Genomic DNA, 12,780 nt, shown 5'->3' with positions numbered 1-12,780 from the left:
CTAAAACTATGGTTAGTGATGACATGTGGCTGTTCTGGTTTTATTGTTGTTGCTGTTGTTTTTAAGCACTGCAAACACCAGAAAAAAATCAGAATATTAGAGATTTTTTCATCTCTAGGCTCCAACTGCCTTATCTGTCAGAGGCAGGCTCTGTTGTTGGATGAACAGGCTGGGAGATGTCACATGAAACCTAAGAAGCTGCCCCGACTGTATTCTCTACTGGTGTTCTATCAGGCAGAAAGTTATACTATCAGTAAATTAAATTGTTTGGCTTCCTTACAGGTGAACCTCATTCTCATAAGGTACACAGAGGAAGACTGTTACTGACCAAATTTAGCAAGGCAGCTATTAGATATTTCAGGTTAGAATTCCATTTAGTGCAAAGCACTACGATAACCATCAGTATCTGAAACAGTTGTAGCTGTGTTAATAAATTCACTCTCAAAACTGTCTGTCTCTGGGGGGTACTGTTTCATCCTAGGCTGATATCTTGGGCTATATTCTATGCCCCTCAACCAAGCAGCTCTGACTGAAGTTAGTGCCTGCAGCTCTGTGATTTTCAAGACAATGATAGAATTAATAACTTATAAATGTCATATTAAGCTTTCACAAGACATTGGATAATTTACAGAGACAAATCTTATACTGAAACAATGCTTCTGCACGCCTTGTCATGAAGAGCCTGCTTGTGCTCTGCATGGAGAGATGGGCAGGTTGGTCATAATTTCATGCTTATCCATTCACGTAACACTCTCTCTCTCCTAAATCAGACCTGTCAGCTCACATATTTTCCAAGTTTTTGTCTTCTTCATTCTTTTCAAGCTGGTCAGACCAGTTTACTCTTCCTTTGTGGAACAGTATGTGCACTGAATTTTAAAGGCCACCTTTCTGCCAGTATTTCAGAACAAGAAATTCACTTTAATTACAATACAGTGGCACTTAGCTTCTACAGAAAATGTGTGTTTGGATTACTGACCGAGCCAGTAAGTTTTCATTAAGCAGAGTAAAACTAAAGGGTGGAGAAAGAGACAACAGAGGTCATTGGACCATAATCATGCAGCCAAGCAAGTTCACAGTAGCTGACAAATGTACACACAAGTCTTGTGGCTGCCCAAGTTAACGGGAACAGGTGTGTATCTCAGCCATACCAGGAAAAACAGAATCATAGGATTGCTCAGGTAACACAGTACCCACACTCTAACAACCCTCTGCTAAATCATGTCCCTGAGCACCACATCCAAATGGTTTTTATACACATCCAGGGATGGTGACTCAACCACCTCCCTGGGGAGCCTATTCCAGTGCTTAACAACCCTTTCTGTAAAGAAATTTCTGATATCCAACCTGAACTTACCCTGGTGCAACTTGAGGCCATTTTCCCTATCCTGTCACCTATCACCAGTGAGAAGAGACCAACCCCGCCCTCGCTGAAAGCACCTTTCAGGTACTGGAAGAGAGCAATAAGGTCTCTCCTCAGCCTCCTTTTCCCCAGACTAAACAGCCCCAGTTCCTTTTCAGAAATATCACTGCTTGAATTTGTATTGGGTGAAAATCTGAATGAGGACGAAAGCAAAGAGAGACTTCATGGGCCACTCTTTGTTATGGACCATGTCTGGTCACCTGCCTATTAGAAAGTTTATATCCCTTTCCCTAGAGGTTTTGTGACAAATCTCTAATCACGTTTTTGCTACAGAATAAAGATGATGGATAGAGACGTGGTTTTGTCCCTCCTTCTTCTTCTGGGTGAAAACAGTACTAAAGTGAAATCAAACTGAATGACTGCTTTTTGTCTTTGCCAAGTAGCTGTGGATGTTACACTTGACATTTGCAGAGCTGGAAACCGCAGACACAACACCACCAGGAACAGCATCATCCTCTCATCCCACTGCTTTCCTGCCTGGGAAGTCTGTTGGATATAAAGAGAAACAGTACTTTCTGAAAGCACTATAAAAAAAAAACACACACACAGCAAACACCTCAGTAAATGAGAGAGAGAACCATTAAGATATGTTAGAAACACACTTTCTTATGATGTGTCTCAAATACCACTATACAACATCTGTTCCAACCATACTGTCCATTTGTGCATTCTAAACTGTGCAATATTTGGTCTGTGAAATCACAGGAAATAAAGTCAGGTGGGATTCTTTCGTCATCTTATGAAGAGTGTGCCAGTTTTCTTTTAAGGAGTGTTTCCCTATCACAAATGCTGACATTTAGATAAAACAACTCCAAAGGTACTATATTGAGAAATTCTAAATGTTTATTCCAGGTGGACCTGGCTTTATTTTGACTTTTCATTATTATATAGAGAACAAATATATTACGGGTGTAAATAAATAGCAGAAAAGAAAATATCAAAGATATAAACCGCCCACAAGAAGGACCTATAAAATTATACACAGGTCAACCACTGAATTCTTCAGACTTGAATAGACAGTTTCCACTCCAAAAGCATCCTTTATCTCAGTATAATGTGCAGACATGATATTTTAAAGGTTAAAACTACAGCAAATGACATGGCCTAGGAACACCACTGAAAGACTTGCTGGTCTCCTTGGGCAAGCAGCTCCCTTTGCACCGCCTTGGCCTGCCTCTTCATAAAGCCTCCTGCAGATCACAGAGCCACGAACCAGCTCATGGATTTGCAACAGAGGTTCAAAGGGAAATGGGAAGCGGGTGTGAGCACACGGCTGAAATGCTTTTTGGATATTAATTGTTAATGATTTGCTCTTTGTTTCTGAACAACGTGAAGGTTTAGGCTCAATGTGGCTTCTTTTTTTGTGCGGACATGAGAGTGTGTTTGCCCAGCTGTGTGTTACAAAGATGATCCACGAGGAGGAGCCACATTAACAAATAATCCATTCAGAAAAAATTCACTGCAGCTCTCCGTTCGCCCATACCCAGCCTAAACAGATTGGTGAGTAATCACTGCTGGATAAAAAAAAGAGGTGTTTCCTTTCAGATAAAGCCCCGTCAGGAAGAAGTTTCATCAGCTAAAATATGTTTCCCTAATTAAATTATCTCAACTTCTCCCAGTTACGTGGAAAATTGATGCGTCATGACTGGAAAAAAAAAACACAACGAGAGAGAACATCAAAGACAAACCACCTGTAACAAGAGTCTATAAAATTAAATCAGTTTAACTTTGCACAGCCTTTGTAAATAGCATCATTAATATTTTATGGCTATAAACATCTGTAATAGAGCAGAACTGACACCTTGCTAGACAGAAAGGCATGTAAGGTGCTTCCTTGGCTGTGACTTCATAGAACCATAGAACGGCTTGGGTTGGAAGGGACCCCAGAGACCATCAAATTCCAGCCCCTCTGGCACAGGCAGAGCCACCAACCTCCAGATCTGCTACTAGGCCAGGTTCCTTCTGCTTGATATTCAGTGGTGAGTCTTCAGAGAGCCAAGTGATGCCAAAAGGATGCATGTGCACTCTGAGCCTATGTGGGTTTTGAAAACCATTCAAAACTTGAGGTTTGTCGATTAGGTGGCCACATGTGGTAACTTCATGCTAGGCAAACTGGTTTTGGTTACCCAGCCATGTCTGGCAGAATAAGGAACAAAATCCTTATCAGTTCAAGATAAGAGAAGCCCGGCCACATGACTTGATGAGAAACAGCAAGGATTTCTCTAGAATTCATGTGAGCCACATTTTATTCAAAACTTGTTCCTTGTGAAATGATGTGAGTCAGTTGAGAACTCAACTAACCTTCACTGTAAGTGGCATGGCTTTTACTTCCTCTTTAAACATTTTACATACCCAGAATTAAAAATAAGGTAAGCAGTTCCTCTCTTTTTATCTGTTACTATCCTGATTATTTTTCTATTTTCTTAATTTGCTGCCCACACAGCAGTACCTCCCTACAGACTAGATGGGACCAGGAGAGCCAGTTGGCTTTCAAGCCCCTGCTAGCTCCAGAATGATCCACCTCAGTGTGCTGGAAATCAAGCAAAGAAAGCAGGGGGCTGTACAAAATGAGGAGCTCCTTAAAAACTTTAAAACAAAAAGGATGCAAACAAAAGGCAAAGGCAAGTGACCTGGGAGGAATAAAGAGATATTGCCCAAGTGTGCAGGGGCAGAGCTAGGAAAGCCAATAGCCACCTGCATTTGAATCTGGCAAGAGGCACAACAACAAAAAGGACTTGTACGTGTGTATTATCTATGAAAGGAGGACCAGGGAAAATGCAGGCCTGCTGCTGAATGGGGTACAAAGGATATGGAGAAGGTTGAGATGCTCAGTGCCTTCGTCACATTGGATTTTACAGGTAAAGTCAGCTTTCAGATGTTCCGGGCTCCTGAACCGTTTGAGAAAGCCTGAGCAAAAGATGTGAATCAAGTTAAAGAACATTTGGAAAAACTGGGAGATAAACAAGTTCGTGGGACCTTCTGGGATGCATCCATGCCTTTCAACAGAAATAATTCCATGATTCTATGGCACTCAATTGTCTGTGAAAGGTTATGGTGATGAGGACAGGTTCCTGAAGAGAGCAAATGTTGCTTGTACCTTTGGGAAGGGCAAAGAGGAGGACTCAGGAAACTAGTGGTTGGTCAGCCTCACCTCCAACCCTTGGAAGCTGAGGCAGCAGGTATTTCTAGAAACTATTTCCAAGCATAAGAAGGATAAGGTGACCGTGCATAGTCAGCATGGATCCTTCAACCGTGCAGCCCTAGAATATAGCATCACTGCTGCTTGTAACAGGCCATAAGCTTTGAATTGAGTTTGCAAGGTCTCAGGCTGAGGCTTCTCAGGCATGCTGTCTAAACTTTTTTGACCTGCTGGAAGTTTTGCTTGTTTTAGCTGAGACAGCAATTTGTCTAATCGAACAGAGGGCTTGAGTAGGACAGCTGGGCTGGGTCTCCAGCAGTCCCCACCAACATCAACCATTCTACAATTATGTGAAAATAAAGTCTTATGCAGTTAATCCAGAATTATCCTCACGTTAAAAAACAACACAGCCCACTCTTTCCTATTGTTTACATGTTTGGAAAATTTCAAACCACCATTTCTTCCTTATTCTGACCCTCTTTCTATGCAAATGACTGATTACATATCATGAAGAATGAATACTACAGAGCTGCTCTAAAGCATTTGGGAGTTCAGAGATTTACTGATTCAAAACCTTTAGTGACAAAATACTGTTTCAGTTTGACCAAAATTTTAAGAAAAAACTGGCAACTAAAGAATTTTTAAGTACTGTTCTTCTTTACTGCTTCCTCACACAAAGGTTTGGAAAATTTGTATGTGTGAATGCTTGCAAATGGAATTAAGCATACGACAGTTAATATCCATTTCGAATCCAAGATGCCTCTTGAAGTCATTGTAGCTTTGGTTGCTTCAGTTGCTTCTTAGTTTCCTCCTACAAAAATATCTGGAAACATCAATGAGTTGGGTAGGTCTACTGCTTTAAAATCAGGAGTAGGTCAAAACTAATCTCAATTTGATAAAGTATTTTCTCTGTCCTCATTCTGATTTTCTCTTCTTAACCCTCTTCTACAAGAAAACAATACATTTAGAGTGGAAATGTTTTTTGTTCTTTCTTTTTTTCCATCTGAACTGGATAGTTCTCTTTATATTTTACAAACATTCATCCAGAACAATAATGTCTTTGTTGTCATGTTACATGCAGCATTGCCCATTCGGTTACTATGCCTAAAATTGAAGTCAAATTTATTGTCTTTGGGTTTTGCATTCCTGCTCTCATTTGCCATTAGGTCTTATTATACTGCCCCTGTTACCTACTATTATTAAATGTCATTTTTTCTTACAGCATAGTAAGAAATGTCAGTTTAATAATTCAACAATTTGCTATTGCAGAGTCCAAACCTACATTGGAGGTATATTCCTTGCAGATTTTGCCCAAATTCTCACATTAATATTTACTGCTCTCCCAAATTCTCACCAGTGAAGTATTTTAGGAACTTAATTTATTTCAGTCAAAGTGCCTGGAAACAAAACAAACCAGAAAACCAATTTATGAGGTAAATATTAGGTCTTCCTCTATTGGCATTGTAGCTGCCAGGAATATGTGAGGCTCTCAGGTTTCCAAACAATTCTGTCATCTGATTATTTACCTCCCTCTTGATGACACAGTTGTTTGATGTACGCCGTGGAACTGGCAGGGGTTGTCAGTGCCCTGAGCACACTTTAAAGAATGCTCGGGGCACTGCTGGTGCCATTCAACATGGCCAAAGGCAATGCGTTGCACTTGAGTCAGGATTATCCCAGATATGAGTACAGACTGGGAGAACTCATGGAGAACAGCCTTAGATAGAAGGACTTAGGGGTCCTGATGGCAAGAAAGCTGGACATGAGTCAGCAGTGTGTACTTGCAGTCCAGAAGGCCAACTATGTTCTGGGCTGCATCAGAAGAGAGGGGGCCAGCAGGGAGAGGGAGGTGATTGTGCCCCTCTACTCAGCTCTTGGAAGGCCCCATATGGAGTACTGCATTGTTGTAGTAGACGCTTGACGGGGATACGTGCTGTACGGGATAGGCCTCTCCCTAAGCACACTGCATCCAGGCCTGGGGCCTCCAACACAAAGATGTGGAGCAGTTCAAGTGGGTTCAGAAGAGGCCGCAAAGATGCTCAGGGGGGGGGGCGGGGGGGGGCTGGAGCTAGGTAGTCTTTAAGGTCCCTTCCAACCCAAGCCATTCTATGACACCGCAGTACAAACATAATCTGGCACTTCTATCACATTACAGCAATTTCAGACAGACAAAATTGCTTTCATTATTTTGTCTTCAGAACAGTAGCATCCACCCAAGGTACACAGAACTAGAAAAACTGATTAAATAAGGGAACACCACAGCAACTAGTATTCATTTGGGCAGCAACTGGTATGAGAATGAGAGAAAAGTTTCCAGTCTTGCATTTTAACAATAGTAAAAATATCAGCATACAGCTTCATTTAACACCATTTCAAATTAAGTTATATCTTTTTGTGGTCTATAAACACAGTCCTAGTGCCCAAACATCTGAAATATATTGCAGTCAAACTCCAAGACTTAGGAGACTGATGTAAAAAGAAAATAAAAAGAAAATAAAATGGAAAGAATTTAAATGAGAGAGCAAATAATAACTCACCAGGCTGTGGCAGGGAAGAAAATATGATGGATTACTGACTATGCATTGTCCTTGACAAGGCATTAAAGAGGCTAAGTGAACTTGTGTGCCAGCTACTTCCTGAACGTGCTTAGGATCATAGAATGGCTTGGGTTGAAAGGGACCTTAAAGCCCATTTAGCTCCAATCCCCCTGCTGTGGGTAACGCTGCTCCCCACCAGCTCAGGCTGCCCAGGGCCCCATGTAACCTGGCCTTGAACACCTCCAGGGATGGGGCACCCACAGCTTCACTGGGCAGTCCTTGCCAGTGCCTCACCACCCTCTGGGTAAAAAATGTTCTCTTAATAACTGGTCTCAATATCTCATCTTTTTGTTTAAAGCCACTCCCCCTCGTCGTATCACTGTCTGCCTGCGCAAGTCAGTCTCTCTGATTCTCATTTCTTTCCCCTCTTCAATACCTCTGATCCGTTTTTCTTACTTCCTCGCTGCTTTCTCTTTCTTCCTTCTGCACTAAAGGACCAAAGCAATATAAAAACTTAAGAAAAGTAATATATACTAATTTGCACAGGCTTTGGTTTTTAAGGTTTCCTGCACTCATGAATTCGTCCCGTTGACTTGCCTTTGTTTTCATCTTTGGAGACAAAAGTGGAAAAGCAAGCCTCATCGGAGAACAAAACCTGTGCTTTGTTCAATTCTGTGTGTGCAATTTCAGCCTCAGAAGCAATTTCAGCCCCATAGATTTACCTAATTTATTCTGATTGTCTTTTTAGAATTCACTTTCCCTGTAATTCTGCGTACTGTTGAAAAACCACACATTCTCCTGCTTTTCTGAAGCCATCTAAATATTTACTGCTGGTTCATTCATTGCCTTAGCAATTATGTTGTGCTTTCCCTGTCTCTCATTAGACAAACAGATCTTGTGCAATGTTTTTAGGCACTGAGTCAGGCAGAGCTTTCAAGAAGCCTTCCTGTTGGTACACTGGAAGGCTTAATCTCATATCAAAGGGAGTTTCATGACTCTGACTTCAGGACTGAGCTTTTAATCTCACAGCTGTGAAATGCTTCAAAGGCTCCCACAAGAATCTGCACCAGAAAACAGGGCACGTAGCACTCTGATATTTCTATTTTAATGCAGGTTAACAAAATCAGAAGACATCCAAGTTTGAACTGCCTGTGAATAAACTCAGTGGTTCAAACTGTAGTTGTAGCTCAAGCAATTCTCCTTCATAAAATATTGTTTGCTAAGGTCTCTTTAAAAATGTGTATGTTATGTGTAATGTTATTTTGAATGCTTGCCAGCTTGGAGAGAGGGAGGCATTCACTATTTTGGGGACCTACTCTTCTATTCCTTGTACTTCATTGTCCGTTGTATTTTTACAAGTTTCTCACCCACTATTGACAAAGCACCAGGAGTAGGAATTGGTCATATTCCTCAAATGCAAGAAATGAGCATCTCTAGATTCTTTTCACCTCCTTGGAGAAGAATCAGATGAATTCATTTGAAGTTACAGAAATGTGGTCCAAACAATAAAAAATAAATGCTGTCAGCAATCTTGTCAGAAAGACTTAATCCTTAACTGCCCTTCTGACAGAGAGCTAGACAGCTTCTCAGACTTTCACTTCAATGTCTGCTAAGCAATGAATTGCACTTTGCTGTCTGTTTCTAGATCAGATTCACTGGCAATACTGCTTCCACTGCTACATTACTGTAAGGCTCCCTGCTGGGAGACTCACTTCTACACTATTAACCACAGCTTATCGTTTTTATTCCCCTAATTATTACTCGTATTTTATTCATTCACCAACCAGACTGTTTCGATCCAAGGCATTTTCTTCCTATTTTGGATTTTTTATTTTCTCTTCAGATAGGGAAAAGTGAACTACGGATCATCTTTTCTATGTAGGTCACTTAATTCTTACAAGTGAGATTTTTAGCAGAACAATGACTTTGATCATTGGTTGCAAGGTTTACTTTACAGATTCCTACTCACTCAGGCTAGAAGTAGCACAGCACTACTGCAGCATAGTTACTAGATATGCGACAAGGAAGCCTTTTGCTGCTCACTTAACCTGTTAAGTAGTAGGGCTCTAACAAAGAAAGTAAAGGGAGTTATTAAAGGGAATTCTCAGCGTAACAGCAACGTGGGAGAGAAAAGGAAAGAACTTATAGCTCATGATAGCCATAGTATACGCTACGTGTGTAGGTTAACATACAAATATAAAGAAGATGGTAGGCAAGACAGGAGCTTCCAGTTACCTAGTGGACCAAAGGACAAAAATATTTGCAGGTGCATTATGTGCAAAACTAAACTCAAAAATTGAGATATTGTAGTTGTTGTGCAGGACAGGCAGATGCAAGAACTGCAGAATCACTGCATCCTTGAAGATTCTGGAAAGGAAGGCCGGGCCTTGCCTCCAGAGAACACCTAAATGGAACTGTGCATGTGAATAAGATGACTTTTATTATAGGCTTACAACAATTCTGTCAGACAAAACTCATAGGGAGCTGCCTCAGTTCATGAACTTCAAGCTTTTGAACAGGCAGGGCTGTGCCAGCTCATGGGGTGCCTTCCTGCTTACATCACTGATTTCCCTGTTTTTCATTGTTTTCCCTGTTCTGAAAGCCAGCTGTAAGGCATGTGACACTGCAAACAGATCATCCTAACTGGATTAATTTTGCAGTTACAATGTGAGGCACTAACAAATGCTACCCTTAAGTACAGACAAAGGATATTAAAGCTGAACAATTTGCTCGTGATGCTACATGAGTTTAGCAGTGGTCAATTATGCTAGGCAGAACTTAAATTTGTACTTCCTTATGCTGCATTTGATGTAACCCGGGACAGTTTCACAAGTGATTATGTGAGTCATTTGCAATGAATGCATTTTTTCCCCCCAGAAGACTTGCTCACTGAGATCAGTGCATGAGACAAGGTTTTAATGCCAAGGCCCTGCAGCACAGATGAGAAGAGACAACCACTTATCTATCTCAGATCGCTTTTGTTTTCACCACACAACACTGCCACAAACTCATGCTCCATTTGTGATCCAATTATGAAGGTTAGAAGGTTAACCCTCCCCACTACCCAATCTATTATTAAAATATACACACGAGCATAAATAAAACAGAAGACATAACCAGCACAATAAACTACGAGATTGCGGTAGAGTAGGTGAGACCAAATACAATCTGGATTTACCATCAGACTGATGTGGTGGGGAATTCATTACTTCTGAATTCTGCCAAGAGGACTTGAAGTTCAGTTCTGATTTTTCCATCACTGAAACACTATGCACAACTCATGTTCAGTATTCACATGGATGGCAAGCCAAATCAAAGAACCAGATCTATTTTCTCCCCTTCCCACAAGAACATACTTTGAAATGATAAGAGCAACTCAGGAACGAGCATCAAACTTGGCTTTTCATAAAACAGCAAGTAAAATCAGTCATCAATATTTAATGCCTGCCTCATTAGGAGAAGAGAAAAAGCGAACCTGCAGGCTTCCTTCACTGGACAGGCATTTGGTAGAACATTGATGTTGTTAATTTCCAACTGCTCACTAATTAGCAGGGATTAATCTCAAAGAACTAACTCCCTAAACAAGATTTGGAAGAATCAAATTATCAAAATATTCTTGTAACAAGTTTGCATAATTATAGTTGATACCACTGGTGACAAAGAGACACCTACTTGTTCACAGAACAATTAAGAGGTTCTGTAGCTGCTGGATGAATAATTCAATCCAAACACATTAGCAAGTCTTTTTACTGCACAAATATCTAGAGGTAGACATTAAATATTTGGTGCTAGGAGTAACGCGAACACATCCTCCGTTCACAGTTGAATAAGAAGCAAAGCAATGGGAAGCAGGGCCCTGAAAAGCACTTGGAGGAGAGCTTTCAGATTAAAACAGAGGCGGGGGGGGGGGAAAGGGTGAATCAATTAACCCAGTGCTTGGAAGCACAAGCACATTCATTCTGGAGTCCATCTCATTTGAAGCACCTTTGTTTTTTAGCACAGGAACCAAAACGTAACAATGAAGTATCTCATTAACTTCTATACTTGAGCCTCTGAACATAACAGGAAAAAAAGCATCTACAAAACCAGTGCTAATGCACTCAAAGCACCTCTCAGGAAGGTGCAGCAGATTGGTAGAGAAAGTCACTTGGGCTCATTTTGGTAAGCTGAACCTGACTTCATTGTCCCACACAGAAAGATGCTATATCAGCCTGCAGTGTGTCAACTGGCAGGCTGGAAGAGTTACTTCTCATGCTACCCACAAGATCTGCTAGAATAACTATTCCCTTGGCACGCCCAAATGCCCCTTATACCAGTCCTGTTCTTGAGCTGCTGTGTAGCAACACCGATGACAGTGTTCAGCACTCATGCTCAAAGATCACTGGTGCAAATGAGGAGGCATACATTTATTAGCAGACACAAAAGCAGACAGATAGTCTCCATCAGTGAGCTTATGGTGTAGGGTAGGACTGGAAACCTGAATTATCCACCTATGCCAGATAATCTCATTACAGCTGTACCTTCCCAGAGAGGAAAGAGTAGCCTAACCATTTTAAGCACATATACTGAAAGCAGTCACCTGACATCCTCTGCTCCAAGGTTGTTCAAAGTACAGGAACCCAAGTCTAAGAGTTCAACTATAAACAGCATTTCATGATGAAACTACGCTCCTCACTGCATGTGTCACGTTTTAAGAGTTCTGAGTGCAGAACTCCACCCTCTGATAAGGAAATGAGTGGAAAGGGAACATTACAGAGTTCAGTGCTCATCAAATTCTGCATGTAGAGGGCAAATTAAGAATGTGGAAGCTCTAACAGTAACTGCTGTAACATGTTGCATTTGTTTTTGACAACACTGTATAATAGTGGTATATATATTATTTTTTAAAAACAAATGGTAACAGTTAAATCCTTAAATTGAAAAGAGCCCCATAAGATTCCCCACTGACCTCTCACCTACCATTATTACTGTTAAACAGTTGTTGATATTCATCTAATAATCATCTATAGAGAATTAAAGGATAGCTTAAAGGTGAACTTGAAAGCCTGTGTTGTCAAAATTCAGCCATCCTACTTGGTTCAGCCATACACTTGCAGTGTGAAATGTGTACTTCAGAAAGGCATTCACAGCATCTCCCTTGCACATGAAGTAGCAGTACTTTCTGCAGTGCAACAAAACATGCCCTTTGCCAATGGTATAAAAGATGTTCCTATTTAGTTCACCATCAGCTCATTTTTAGGACACTTGAACCTGCGTATGAGATCATTTGCTTATGAAGTGTTCTGCACAGAATGCAGTCCACAAATTACCAGTGACACATCAGGCAGTACGCTACTGTAGACTGCTTCATCTGCAACTTTTAACGCCCTCTCCCCATGGGGATAATGAGACAAGGCAAACTGATACAGGAAGGCGCAGGAGGTACTGACAGGGAAACATCCAGGCTTCACTGCCAGGGGGCAGCAGAACCAGCATGCCTGATACAGGGTTCGAGCATCACAGCAACATTTCAAAGCTTCAAAGCCCAGTTCTCAGCCTGTTTCCATTTGCACATTGCTTCGTTAGGCCATCTGGTCTATTCATAACAATGACTAGACAATGGAAAGCATTTCTGAGAGACAAGTCATTCACAAGCTTTAAGCTAAACAGCTACTGCTTTCTGTATCAACCAAATACACACGGAC

The 12,780-nt window shown here is 41.1% G+C and overlaps 1 long non-coding RNA gene across 1 annotated transcript; it reads left to right on the top strand.

Annotated features, from left to right (window-relative positions):
* The first annotated feature begins 3,208 nt into the window (after positions 1-3,208).
* LOC107052764 lies at positions 3,209-4,151 on the top strand. Its single transcript, XR_001465482.3, has 2 exons — positions 3,209-3,399; positions 3,864-4,151. It is a non-coding gene; the product is annotated as an uncharacterized LOC107052764 (long non-coding RNA).
* The last annotated feature ends 8,629 nt before the right edge of the window (positions 4,152-12,780 follow it).

This window comes from Gallus gallus, chromosome 2, assembly GCF_016699485.2.
Source record: "Gallus gallus isolate bGalGal1 chromosome 2, bGalGal1.mat.broiler.GRCg7b, whole genome shotgun sequence".
Classification (NCBI taxonomy): domain Eukaryota; kingdom Metazoa; phylum Chordata; class Aves; order Galliformes; family Phasianidae; genus Gallus; species Gallus gallus.
Note: the sequence above shows the minus strand (reverse complement) of the source record. Positions and strands in the feature narration are given on the sequence as shown.